The sequence below is a fragment of the Thunnus thynnus genome, chromosome 20, assembly GCF_963924715.1.
Source record: "Thunnus thynnus chromosome 20, fThuThy2.1, whole genome shotgun sequence".
Classification (NCBI taxonomy): Eukaryota; Metazoa; Chordata; class Actinopteri; order Scombriformes; family Scombridae; genus Thunnus; species Thunnus thynnus.
In genome coordinates this window covers 27,593,421-27,607,359 of record NC_089536.1, presented here as the reverse complement: position 1 = coordinate 27,607,359, position 13,939 = coordinate 27,593,421, and the positions used below count along the sequence as shown (strand labels likewise).

General features: G+C 41.7%; 1 long non-coding RNA gene across 1 annotated transcript; it reads left to right on the top strand.

Moving 5' to 3' along the window:
* Positions 1-5,670: 5,670 nt before the first annotated feature.
* On the top strand, positions 5,671-13,532 carry LOC137171845 (uncharacterized). Its single transcript, XR_010924820.1, has 2 exons — positions 5,671-11,942; positions 12,559-13,532. It is a non-coding gene; the product is annotated as an uncharacterized lncRNA (long non-coding RNA).
* Positions 13,533-13,939: the final 407 nt, after the last annotated feature.

Sequence of the window (13,939 nt, the reverse complement as noted above, 5' to 3'; positions counted from 1 at the left end):
ACTTAATGTCACTAATGTCAGACTCGGGGAAACAGGAGTGGACCCAAACGCAGAGGCCGGAATGCAGATATGATGAAAAACTCCTTTAATTGTGGATGGTCATGGACAGGCAAACAGAGCTGAACAGAACTGGCAGAAGAAACAACACAAAACGATCCAACAAGGACTGAACAGAAAACCAGAACTTAAAGAAACTGAACTAACGAGGAGACTGGCTGAGGACACACAGGGAGCGGGGCAGGGCTGACGAGGCTAACACAGGGCAGGTGTGGGGAAGACAGCAGGGCAGGGCTAACGAGTCCAAATGCAGGGCAGGTGTGGAGGAGTACATGAACACACAAGGGAAACAGAACAAAAACCCAGAAAACAAACTCAATGCCATCTACACTAACCCATCCAAAACCAACCACAAACACAAACCCAAGCACACAACCCAACAAACTAATGATGCAGTCCTCTAAAACCCACCACCCAAATCATAGAAGAAAACCCTTATGAACCGAGGGACTAAACAGACGTGCAAAACCAGGAGACCCCACAGAACACAACATAAGACAAAAAAACACCCAAAGTCCAGGCAAGATGTGACAACTAATAAAACAAAACAAATTAACTTTTTGCAATGAAAGATTAAATATGGATATTTTTGGTTGAAAAACAAATAAAAGAGACATCTTAAGAATTTTCTTGAGTTCTTGGAGGTAAGCTCAAAGAGGAATTACTTTGAGGCTGTTTGGGTGTGTTCTAAAGGGTTTTGTGCCGAATTATTGATGAATATTCAATTTCTTTGTTCTAAGGGCTTTAAGTGTGGCTGGTGCTTTGCAGCCTGTGTCTGAGTTTTTACATGCAAAAACTCACACTTCAAGTCACTGAGGCTTAATATTTCACATTAAATCTGTACAAACATTCTTTTCATAATGTCCAAGCATTTCATGATATTTTCTGATTAATAATGGTCCTGTCAGTTTGTGTCATACTTGTAAAACCTTTCAAGAAACAGTTAAGCAGTTTACATGATTCTGATAAGTCAGTTCTTCTAATAACAAACATTAACCTTCATATTAACACTTCATGTTTAAGCAAAAGAAAACTTTAAACTGAAATCCTTCAAACATTATATTACATTCGTATTATTTCAGAAACTTCATCATTTTAATACAACTACTTATCTAATTTAATTACTAAAATATGACTGTCTATGAGGTTAATAGATCACAAGTTAAACACTTGGGTGATTTTAAAATACAAATACATGGTTATCAAACATTCATTAACTCTTAACATAAGGGAATTTAACTCTTGTCAATAGAGGGCAGTATGGTTACATGTAGTATAAAAAGTTAATAAAATCTAAGTCCTATATCTCTTTAGTAGATAGTCATACACCGATGAAAGTTGTACCATTTTATACCATTCTTCTTGTATTTACATGACAAATAACATGATAAAAGTTGTATAATGATTAGACATTTAATTTACATGAATTTCAGGTTTGCCTCAGATTTGCAGGGAGGCTTCACAAAGTCCTCAGGAATGTGGGTTACTTTTATGGCTTTGGTGATAAGAGTCTGTATTCCATCTGAGGTGGGGGTTGTTTTTCTTTTTAAAAATTGCTGCTGGAGCAGCAGCTTGCAGCAGCAGTTGGCAGCAGGGCGCAACAGCAGCAGCACCTAACAGCTTGCAGCTCTCACACATGTTCAGAAAATGCAAATATTCCTATCATGTTCCTATCATGGATGTATTCTGTTGAAAGGCACCTTGGACTGCAAAAAAAGGTCAATTATGATTTTGTCTATTTTGAATTTTTGATCCATGGAGGTTATATTTGTAAAACTTTCCTAAAGCCAAGGAAAGTGATTAAAAAATCTGTTATGTGACCACAATGTAAAGTCTATGAGCCAAGCTGGAACTCATGGGCAAGGCCAGCAGGGGAAACACCACTGTATATATTCAGTTCCCTGCACAACCTTGAAGCAAACCCAGAAGGCTAGAAACTTTTTTTGACATATGCACTAGCCGAGCAATTGTTATTGGACTGAAAGGGCACCATTTCGGTCCTGTATCCAGCTCTTATAATACATCCATGGTTCCTATATTATCATCTCCTTATATTACCATTTATTTTCACTATTCACTATTTTTGTATTTTCATTTCATTGTTAAGCCCCTTGTATTGCTTTTTTTTGCACAAAAGGTGCTATATAAATAAAGTTTGATTGTTTTATTGATTGATTGATTGATGTGTGTGTGTGTGTGTGTGTGTTTGTGTGTGTGTGTGTGTGTGTGTGTGTGTGTAGAAGGAGTAGGGCATGGAAGGAGTACTTATTTGAAATTATATGTATGTACAGCCTCTTTAAGAACCCCCAAAGTTCCATAAAAAGACTGCACAGCATATTGTACAATATCCCGAAGTGTGTTTATTGGCATTTGCCAGAGGTGGTGGCAAGTCTCAAGCAAATCTCAAGTCTTAACCTTCAAGTCTCAAGCAAGCCCCAAGTTACCGTGGTGAGAATCAAGCAAGTCAAGTCCCTGTTATAAGCCACAAGTCAAGTCATCTGAAATCTGATGATCTACCCCAGTTTCCAGATTTAAATCAGTTTAAAGAGTGGTCATGAAAAGCTAAGTTTTATTTTCAACATTAACAAGGCAGGCAGCCACACATTTCTCTATTTTCTATTTATCTGTTAAATGTCCTCAGGCTAGGCTAACCCATTGTTACTAACTTTGGACCTAACCCTCTTCACTTTTCCAGCAGTTGGGGAAACATCAGACGTGACTTTTGATGTCCCTGACAAGCTGCAGCATTTATTAACTAACACACTGTAGTTTGTACTGTACATTTTAGTAAACATTTTACTATAACTTACTGCTAACCTTTTCCTCTGCTCTGCTCGCATTCACCGTTATTTTTCTGCTGCTCACTCTCTTGCTTAACCACCCACTCGCTTACGCTCTGCCTTATTCCTTAAAAGGAGTTACGCTACCTGCAGTTTCCCAGGCAACGACACAGACGTTAACTAATGTTTCGAGACAGCGCTGCTCAGCGGCTCCAAAACGCCACTGATTTGCGAATGAATGGGTATTTGGCATTATTTTTGACATTTAAAAAAAGTTTTTTTGGCCTGGTGGGGGTTCTCATTTGCCTGGCGACCCCCCAGGCCTGTGCTATTGTAGGGGAAACACTGTATATGAATCTGAAATATGAAATTATAATATAGCTCTATAGCTGTGAAAAGGGCTGAATGAAAACAGACGTACAACACAAAAAATTTACATAACAATGTTAACAGACCATTTCTCCTTGGCCTTTAAAGGCATTCGTCTAAGGTGCTTCTCATATGACACTGTGACACAATGTTACATCTGTAACCATTTAGTCACGAGCACGCAGCTATGTTAGCTAGTAATGTGCCTGCATGGTTTAAGTGGTTACATGGTGCTGAATCAGTCCTCTGATTGTCTTTTACATTAGTGATTTGTCTTCTCAAAAAAATGCATAATCTATTCGAAGCCAAGTCCAACATAGCTTAAACTTAACATTGGCTTTCTAGTTAACATTTGACCGATCTTGAAACCCATTGGCTATCGTCTGATGACGATTCAGCCTCTGAGGGGAATGTACAATATTTTAAGTCTTTCGGGACAAGACTTTTTTGACCTTTAGACCTTTTTTGCAAGCGAATTGAAGGCAATTTGTTTCTTTTATTATACAAGTTGAATATTTCTCCACACAATACACAAACATTTATACATTTTGTAGGTTTTTCAAGATTCAAGATTTAGTTATAGTCATTTTCTTGTGTATTTGCATACATAAAAAAATGAAATGCTGTTCCTCCCAGCCCACAGCAGTGCAACAACAACAGAAAGGATAAAGATATACTGGATATCTAAAAATTCCCTGATAAAAACACAAGTCCCAAGAGAAAACAAAACAAAACAAAATTAAACAAAAAAACAATGTACAGTTAGCAGCACAATGCCTTAAAGTGCATTCAGAGAGAAAAGCACATGTCTCAGTTCGATATAGATAACTCTTGCATGTCAGTGAGTGACCAGCACTGATGGAAGGTATATAATTCATTTTGCTGTTGTTGGGCCTCAACCGTGGGGTCACACAAAGAAAGGCCTACATGTAAACTCTGAGGCCTGGCCACAAGGCCACCTCCTTCCTTTTGTTATGGATATTCCATAACTGACCAGGACAACAGAATGTCAAGCTGTACTCTTCTGTTCTCTCAAACAGAAGATAACACATGTTGTTTAATAAACCAGGAGCCTCACAGGCGAACCAAGGCCAGAATGCAGGTCATCATCAGACGCAACAAGACAAACCAAAGATACAGATTTAGGTCATAGGTTTATGATTCGGAACTGACGAACTAGTTTCTATGATTGGCTTAAAGGCTGGTTTTGGACTGTGAGGGTCAGACGAGTTTGGGGACACCGTACGAACAGGAGGTGTCCCTTGAGTCGCTCTCCCTTGCAAGGTTCTTCATTAAAGTTTTCCCAGAATCATCATACGAAGTTTGGTTTAGTCTTCTCTTCTTCAAACTGACAACTGCCAGTGCATCAGCTCCGAAAATCCACAACAATTTGGCGTCACGAACAGGATTTCAACACAACAAAGACGTGGTAAGTGCATAATTTTATTTTATTGTTGTGCCTTACCATGTCTGCGTTTGACGAAATCACAAAGAAACTGTGCATCACTTTCACTTTAAAGGTGGTCACAAAGTGAACAAAAAAAAAAAAAAGCAAAAAGCTGATGGTTAAAGAATCTAAACACATGAAAATGTGTTGAAACTGTGCAGTGATAAGCAGGTGCAAAGCATGTGGTTGTGAAGAGGTAAAAAAAGGCAGAGTTGAGTGAGTCTTAACTCCTGCAGTGCCACAAAAGTGGCTGGGATTTCTGGGCTAGCTTCGGGCTACGTCCGGCACAGGGGGACCCACCTGAGGTTTAAACTATAGAAAAGACGTTTTCGGGGTAGGATTTGGCCTATTTCGTTTAAGCCAAGATCGGGGATCATCCACTCTGTGTCCTGTGAGAAATGTTTTCAGACTTGGGATTCTAAGTCCTAGAGTCGGGCGCCGGTAAAAATTTTTTCAAACAATAAACAGTGTACACAAGACGAAGAGTTGCTTCGTCGGTTTGGCTTCAGATCACTGCTATTGCACCAGGAAGAGAGGTGTAAAAAAAAGAACTTCGGTGATGCTGGGAAAGTTTTGATGTGTCTGTTTTGTGTTTGATGTGTTTGTTTGTGTGATGTTTTTAATGTAAATGTGTTAAAATGGGCAACAACACGTCTAAAGCAGTGAGTAGAACACAATCTACTACAAAATTAATTCATTCACCAAAACACAAGAGAAAGAACAAATCTGTTTCAGTAGGAAACAAACGCACCAATTCAGAAGTAAAAGGTCAATCTGCCATTGATAAGCTTCCCGAAGCAAACCCCCACACACTCACAGATGCACAATATAGAGCGATGTTTTCTCCACAATCTCCGGCGGGAGTTGTTGGTAGATTGAAAGGATGGACTTTTGTGTTTCCATTTTCTTCCCTTATGAATCAGTGGACAGATGGCGAATGGCCATACGAAGGAGCGTTTGATAGAGATAAGCTTCAGATTGCTGAGTACAATGTTAACCCAGATTTTGGAAATCCATCTTGGGATAGTGCGTATATGAAAGATTGTGTAAATGTGTGGTTAACTGTTGCTCGTCAGAGGTGTGGAGTGAGTCTGGATGAAAAAAGAGTTGATCGTTTTTCTGATGAGTTCAGAGCAGCAGTGGAGAACTGTGTTAAATGTGTGACAGCATGTCACTTGCCTATGTTGGAAGCAGAGTTGCAAACCAGAGCTACAGAAATGATGAAAATTAAACAGAGGCATGGTGAGAATGTGAAGGCCATTTCCAAAGCTATCATATACGGTTGGGCAAAACGGCAAACTGATGCTCCCTCTCCACAAACTTTGTTGACCATTGTATCCAAAGCTGGAGTGCCTTTGCAAGAGTCACACACAAACAAAACAATGATTTCAATTTTTCCACAACTTTCACCTTCAAACCCCTTTTCAGCTGCTAACATGACTGATCAAACCATTTCACAACAAGCAAAGACTGACAATGAATTTCTCTTACTAGCCGCAGCTGTTGAGGGACAAAGACTACAGACTGAAGTAGAAAATAGAGAAGAGCAGATAGCAGCTAGAGAAAGGGAAAGAGACAGTCAGGCTGCTAGAGAAAGGGAAAGAGTTAAACAGGAAAAGAAAGATAGAGCCGACGAAGAAAAAGCTAGGAAAGCTGCAGAAAAAGAAAAGAAAGCTAATTTGTCATTCAAACAGGTAAAAAGCCAGAAAAGAAAGGAAAAGAAAAGACATTTAGCTGCCGTTGCTGAAGAAACAGAGATAGACACTCAGGACAGCTCAGGAGAAAGTGAGGTAGAACTTGAGTTACAAGGAGCCAGAGGTAAGGGGGAGGAGTCTGACACAGACCATAGTGACGACACAGAACCTGCAGTCAGGCCAAAGATGACACAGAGACGAGGTACAACTAGAATGACACATTCACATCTGGAAAGACATACAAGATCGAAAACTAACATTTTAGAGCCCCCTCTAAACATTACATCCACCTCAATAAATGCTCCAAAAAATCATGGTTGGCAACACAGCTGTCTGCAAACCATGGACTCCTGCTGAGATAGTTGGAATGACACAAAATGCCCCCAATCCGACCACAAACCCAGATGAATACTGGGGATGGTTAAGATATGTATGCTCTGTGTATAACTGTCTGATACCTGATGTTGAACAATTACTTGCTGGCTCATACAGAACGGAGTGGGATTTGTGCAAAGGTGAATTTCTTTTCCCTGCTCGGACAGAGGATGGCCAGTGGCCTCCTCATAGAACCATGATTGACTGGTTAAATGAAGAAGCAAAAACAGCAATAAGAAAATGTGCACGACAGCGCACTGACTTTAATAAAGTAATTCACTGTGTCCAAGATGCATATGAAACTGTACCTGAGTTTGTTAACAGATTTACACGTACTTGGGATAGCAATGCAGGAATAGGACGAGAAGGAAATGAATATTTTGTTGTTACAACCTTTGTGCAAAATCTAAAACCAAATGTTGCAGCTGCATACAAATTGTCTGTCACCGATTGGCAAACCAAAGACTGGAAAGCAACGGTAAACAAAATGATGGCGCTAGATAGGTGTGAAGTTTTTGCTGAAGACAAATCTGCCTCCTTCCCAAAACAAATGTTACAGCATGCGCGACAGGGGGGTGGACAACAGCATTTCAAAAACAATAACAAGCGAAAACCGGGAAAGTGTCACAAATGTGGGAAAGCGGGACATTGGGCTAATGAGTGTAGAAGTGGTCGTCGTCAGAACAAGCAAAATTACCCATTCCAGGATCACCAAACAAGGAATTTCCAACAAACAGCCCCCCTTGCTTTACCACAACAACAACAACAACCACTACCACCTCCTCCACATGTTGATAATGTGAATCATGGACAATATTACAATCAAGCATAGGGAGGCCATAGAGGGGCAGGATCAGAAAAAACATTTCCCATTCAAGCAGCTGTAATTCGACTTTCAAAAGATCCTTCAGAAGATCCAATAATGCCTGTTGAAGTAAATGGTAGTAGAGTTGACATTATGGTAGATAGTGGGGCCACAATTTCCACTGTTAAAGCTGATGAGCATGTATGTACACCAACACCTAATTTTGTCACCACCGTGGGTGTTTCCGGCGTTCCTGTTGTTGAGCCACTATCACAGAGAGCTAAAATAACTGTTGAAGGTTCAGATGTGCAACATTCTTTCCTGATTTCTGAGAAAAGTCCAATTAATCTCATGGGACGAGATTTACTTTGCAAGCTACATGCCACCATTCAATGCACACCTGATGGATTGTTTTTAAGCCTACCTGATGTGAAGGCTGCTCATGCATTTCAGTTTTTGAAAACTATTGCTGATTGTTTGTATTGTTGGTCATTGACTGATTTTAACATGGCTTCCAGTTTCACAGTATCTAGCATTCAAAAAATTGCTCAAATTTCACCAGCATGTGCAACACAGATGTCTGCCATGAGGCCTGTACTACAGTGTCACTGTACAGCAGCATTTAACCCCCCAGAGGTGTACAAACAATTAGCTGATGTGTTTTTGAATACACAAGAGGGGTTGGAGTGTGAACAATGTTTGTTTGTTGGTCCACAGGGATGTGCAATTCCAATTCGGTTATCTGACGCACAGCGCAAATTGGTTAATGATAAAGATTCATTTCCATACATCACTGTAGCTGTCTCTCCTGGCTGTGACCCACAACAGCTGGAAAGCATGGTGGCACAGTGCCAGGCATTGAGAGGAGCTGCGCAGACTCCTCAAACTCAAACAATAACACACTTGGGCCTTGAGCTGTACATGTTATCTTTAACTGAGCACATCCAGCTACCTCAGAGTAGGTTTGTTTTGCAACAACCACCCCTCCCCACACAGTATGGGCCTCCATCAGAGCTTTCAGAGGTTCCATCTATTTTATGGGCTAAACATAAAAACCATGTGGGTTTTGTGAATTCGGCTCCACCTCACGAAGTCACACTCAAACCTGGTGCTAAACTACCAATGGTCAGGCAATACAATTTGCCACACAAGTCAATTGCTGGTATTGAAGGTGTAATTCAGTCTTTACTGGATCAAGGTGTGTTGGTTCAAACAACAAGCCCATGTAACACACCCATTTTACCCATTCCAAAAGCAAACCGCCCAGATGAATGGCGTTTTGTACAAGATTTGCAAGCTATTAATAGCATTGTAGTGCCAACAGCTCCAATTGTGCCAGACACAAATTCGATTTTAGCTTCACTACCATCCAACTCAACACACTACACAGTCATTGATTTGAGTTCAGCTTTTTTCTCAATCCCGTTGCATCCAGATAGCCAGTATCTGTTTGCATTCACATTCAAAGGAAAACAGTACACCTGGCAGCGTTTGCCTCAGGGTTTTGTCGAGAGTCCTACAGTTTACGCAGCAGCAGTGAAACGGGACTTGGATGACCTCCACTTTCCAGGGGGCTCCACTCTCCTACAGTATGCAGATGACCTCCTGATAGCTTCACCATCACAGGAAGCTTGTCGAACGGACTCCATCTTGCTCCTACAGAGACTAGCTGAGTGTGGTCATAGAGCATCACTTGCCAAACTGCAATTTTGTCGGTCTGAGGTGACATACTTGGGTCATGTTTTGAAAAATGGACAGCGCCTGTTGTCACCGGAGAGGTTGAAACTGCTGGTTAACATGCCTCCTCCCACAACCAAGAAACAAATGCTCTCGTTCTTGGGGATGGCGAATTATTGCAGACATTGGATCTTTGAGTATGCTGCTATGGACTCTGTTTTGCGAAACGCCACACTGCAATCAGCTCCTCCCAAGGTGCAGTGGACTGAGGACATGAACAAAGCTTTTCAGGACCTGAAACATGCTCTCACCTTGGCTCCGGCATTGGGGCTGCCGGACTATCATCAGCCGTTCCATCTGCATGTACATGAACGAGATGGCTTTGCTACAGGCATTCTCGTGCAAAAACATGGGTCTCATTACCGTCCAGTTGCGTACTACTCCTCTCGACTAACCCCTGTGGTTCTTGGCATGCCAGGTTGCTTAAGAGCGGTGGCCGCCGTTGCCATCATGATTGAGAAATCTTCTCCAATTGTACTGGCTCATGACTGTGTTGTGCACGTTCCACATGCAGTACTTCACATCTTGAACACATCTGCTACCCAACACATGACAGCTGCACGTCGTTCAGGCTATGAAGCAATCATTCTTCATAGTCCACACATCACTTTAAAACGCTCACCTCCATTGAATCCAGCTACTCTCCTTCCATTGATTGACACAGATGATGAGCATGATTGCATCACAACTATTGACCTGTGTACATCCCCAAGGCCAGACTTGTTGCAGACACCAATACCCAATTCTGATTTGATTTTTTACACTGATGGTTCAGCTAGCAGACCATCTGATAGCACACATCTAGCTGGCTATGCAGTAGTTAACGATTGGGGGGTAGTAGAGGCAAAAGCACTGCCTCCAGGTACCTCTGCTCAAGCAGCAGAACTGTATGCTCTAACTAGAGCGTGTATTCTTGATTCTGGTAAGGTGGCTACTATTTACACTGACTCAAGATATGCATTTGGCGCTGCTCATGATTTTGGCCAGTTATGGAAGATGAGAGGTTTTGTGTCATCTTCTGGAAAACCACTACAGCATCACACTTTGGTTAATGACCTGTTAGATGCTATTTTGCGCCCATCTCAGCTTGCAATCATCAAATGTGCTGCTCACACGAATGGAACTGATCCTGTTTCACGAGGAAATGCAATGGCTGACACTGCAGCCAAACAAGCGGCACTTTCCTCTCCCTCTTTGGTACTTCAATGTGCCTCCACACAACCTACCAATCCAATTCCAGTTCCTTCCGCTAATGATGTCGTGACAATGCAAAATCACGCTGATGACAGGGAGCGAAGTCTTTGGTTGCGTAAAGGTTGTAAAGTTGACGCGGAGTCTGGCTTGTGGCTCCACCCTGATGGTCGACCGGTTTGCCCTCGAGCTCTCCTTCATGTACTGGCACGTGTGACGCATGGTCCAGCGCATGTTGGAAGAGGGGTGATGAATGATGTTATTCGCTCACAGTGGTTTGCTCCAGGCATTACTCAAGTTTCACAAACACTTGTGGATAGTTGTATGATATGTCAACAGACCAGAAAAAAGAATAGCACAGTGAAACATGACCACTTAGAACCCCCATCAGGTCCTTTTGTAAATATGCAAATAGATTTTGTACATATGCCAAGCTCACAAGGCTTCAAATACTTGCTAGTCATAACCGACAGGTTCTCGAAGTGGGTAGAAGCTTTTGCAACGAAAAAAGAAGATGCAAGAACAGTTGTAAAGTGTCTGCTAAAAGAGGTAATCCCTAGGTACGGAGTGCCGCAGGGAATAGATAGCGACAGAGGTCCAGCTTTTGTGTCAAAAATCACTCAGGGACTGTCAGAAATCTTAGGATTTAAGTGGCAGTTACATGTTCCTTATCATCCACAGAGTTCAGGTCAAGTTGAGAGAATGAATGCAACTATCAAAGACAGATTGACCAAAACAGTCCTAGCCACAGGCCTGAAATGGCCTGATGCACTGCCGATTGTGCTGTACTCCATTCGGAGTGCACCAAGTGCAACTACAGGACTGAGTCCTCACGAGGTGCTGATGGGAAGACCAATGTCCACAGGGACAAGTCCCCCACTGACACCACACAAAGCTACTTTGCTTTGGACGGATGAGTTCATGACTGAGTATGTGAAAAGACTAACAGAGATTTTGAGAAAGTATCATTTACAGGTGGCTGACAGACTCCCCAAACCATCGGAAGAACCAATTCATTCCTTTCGAGAAGGTGACCTGGTATTAATCAAATCTCTGGAAAAAGTGTCTTTGTCTCCTAGGTGGAAAGGTCCATACCAGGTGCTGCTGACTACTAGGACGGCCCTGAAGGTCGAAGGCAGAGCAGAATGGATCCACGCCACAAGGTGCAGACTGGCCCCCCCAACCACTGGCGGAGGAGAGCAGAGCCCTGGCAGGTAACCGGATGGTTACTCCTTTTTTCTCTCCTGTTTAGTAGGTTCGGGCAGGGGACAGGTCAAGTCGGTCCAAATGAGAGAGAGACAGGAGTCTCTCTGATTCCAGGCGAAGGAGAGCGAAAAGGCTTTCCTTCTCATGACACAGTCGGTGCCATGAACCCAGTGCCCCATGGACAGGGGCGCCCTTTGCAGAATGATCCAGAAAATGCAGACCAAGAGCCAGATCTTGGACATACGGACAAATCAATGAGCCCATTGGGACTCTACAACACTGTAAGTCCTGACAAAACAGTGAGATACATTGACAATGCTGCAATGAGAGAGTCTGAAGAAAAAGAGTCAGAAAAGACTGATGGACATATTTTACCAGCTCTCTCCCGAGTTAAACGAATTGTGAATTCTATTGTTTTTAAATGTCCTATTGACAGATGTAAAATGAATGATTGTAATATTGCAGATCATAATCACACAGGTTTGAGGTATTATGATTTTGAAACTTTCCAGGACTGGATGAGGCGTTTTCACCCAGGTATCATTTCAGATGAGGAGGAGGAAACTCAAAATCTGTAGGTTTAATGTTTCTAAAAGCTTTCTTGGTATAAATCACTCACACCGTGCTAAATTGAATAGAGTTATGTTTGTTTGTACTTCATAAAGTTGAAGAAACATATCATTTTCTATTTACAGGTGACATCTTAGAATAATTTTTTGATTCTTTAATGATGTGATTATTAATCTTATGCATTTTTAGTTTGAGAAAAGTTGTAGAAATAGAGTAGTGTTAATGATTAATCTCTTAAATATCTAGTCATCTTATATGTTTTTCATTAATGTGATTGAATGTTTAATTATTTTTGAAATGTGTGTTTGAAAATTGATGAAAATGAAGAGGATCACTCCAGGAGGATGGATTCCACATCACCATGCATCGTATGTGCTAGTAACCTCTCCATGGTGATGGCCCTCTACTGTACGCAAAGTGCATGGGTTGAAGACTTCACTTTGTGATTGATTTGTTTTATTGTTATGATGTAATCAAATGTTTGTATGACTCCCCTTTAAGTTGCTAGGATTTCATCTAGTAAGAGGCAGGAAGTGTCTTGTCTTAGGTTGTTTGCGCATGTGACTGGTGACCTCTGTCAATGACCTCCTTTAACGCTTTGGTGTTCTAGGAGATCTTCTTTGAGGATTTGCCTCACTACTGCCCCTGGTGGTTGGAAGACAGAACTCATGGGTCACATGACAGTTGTGTTAAAGGGGTACATAAGAGGGGTTTTTTATCTAATTTACTGATTGTTTGCTTTTATTGTTATTGCATTATGTGTTTAAATGATTATGTGTTTTGATGATTTTACTTTTGATTTTGTTCAATGCAATTGTTGATTCTTGTATTACTTTTGTGTGAGAATTGTTATCTGTTGTGCGGATGTTGTTTCTACTCTGTTTGTGCCCTTACAGTCCACCAGTCCAGTCATAAATTGGTAATTTGTATTGATCTTTTGATCAATAAGAGGGGATTGTTATGGATATTCCATAACTGACCAGGACAACAGAATGTCAAGCTGTACTCTTCTGTTCTCTCAAACAGAAGATAACACATGTTGTTTAATAAACCAGGAGCCTCACAGGCGAACCAAGGCCAGAATGCAGGTCATCATCAGACGCAACAAGACAAACCAAAGATACAGATTTAGGTCATAGGTTTATGATTCGGAACTGACGAACTAGTTTCTATGATTGGCTTAAAGGCTGGTTTTGGACTGTGAGGGTCAGACGAGTTTGGGGACACCGTACGAACAGGAGGTGTCCCTTGAGTCGCTCTCCCTTGCAAGGTTCTTCATTAAAGTTTTCCCAGAATCATCATACGAAGTTTGGTTTAGTCTTCTCTTCTTCAAACTGACAACTGCCAGTGCATCAGCTCCGAAAATCCACAACACCTTTGTTCCCCTGAAACAAAGGAACAGTGCCAAAATGCTGCTCACAAACTCCATTTGCAAATTTCGCACCTAGGTGCTAAACAGGAAATGGTCTCAACAAAAAGTCTCTCATTGGCAGAGATGCTCCTGCACTGAGGAGCCTCATGATGACACAGCCGTGACATCACCGCCCCTTTAAAACTGAACACACCCAGAGGAAGAATGCCCTTCCAAGTTGAACTGAGCTGGGGGGAAGTCTTGTCCCACCATGAGCCAGCTTCAATAAAGGAGGTAACCCTGTGCACGTACTTTTTCCCCACTGCCTGAAGACTCTTGTGGTGGAAAACTGCCTTC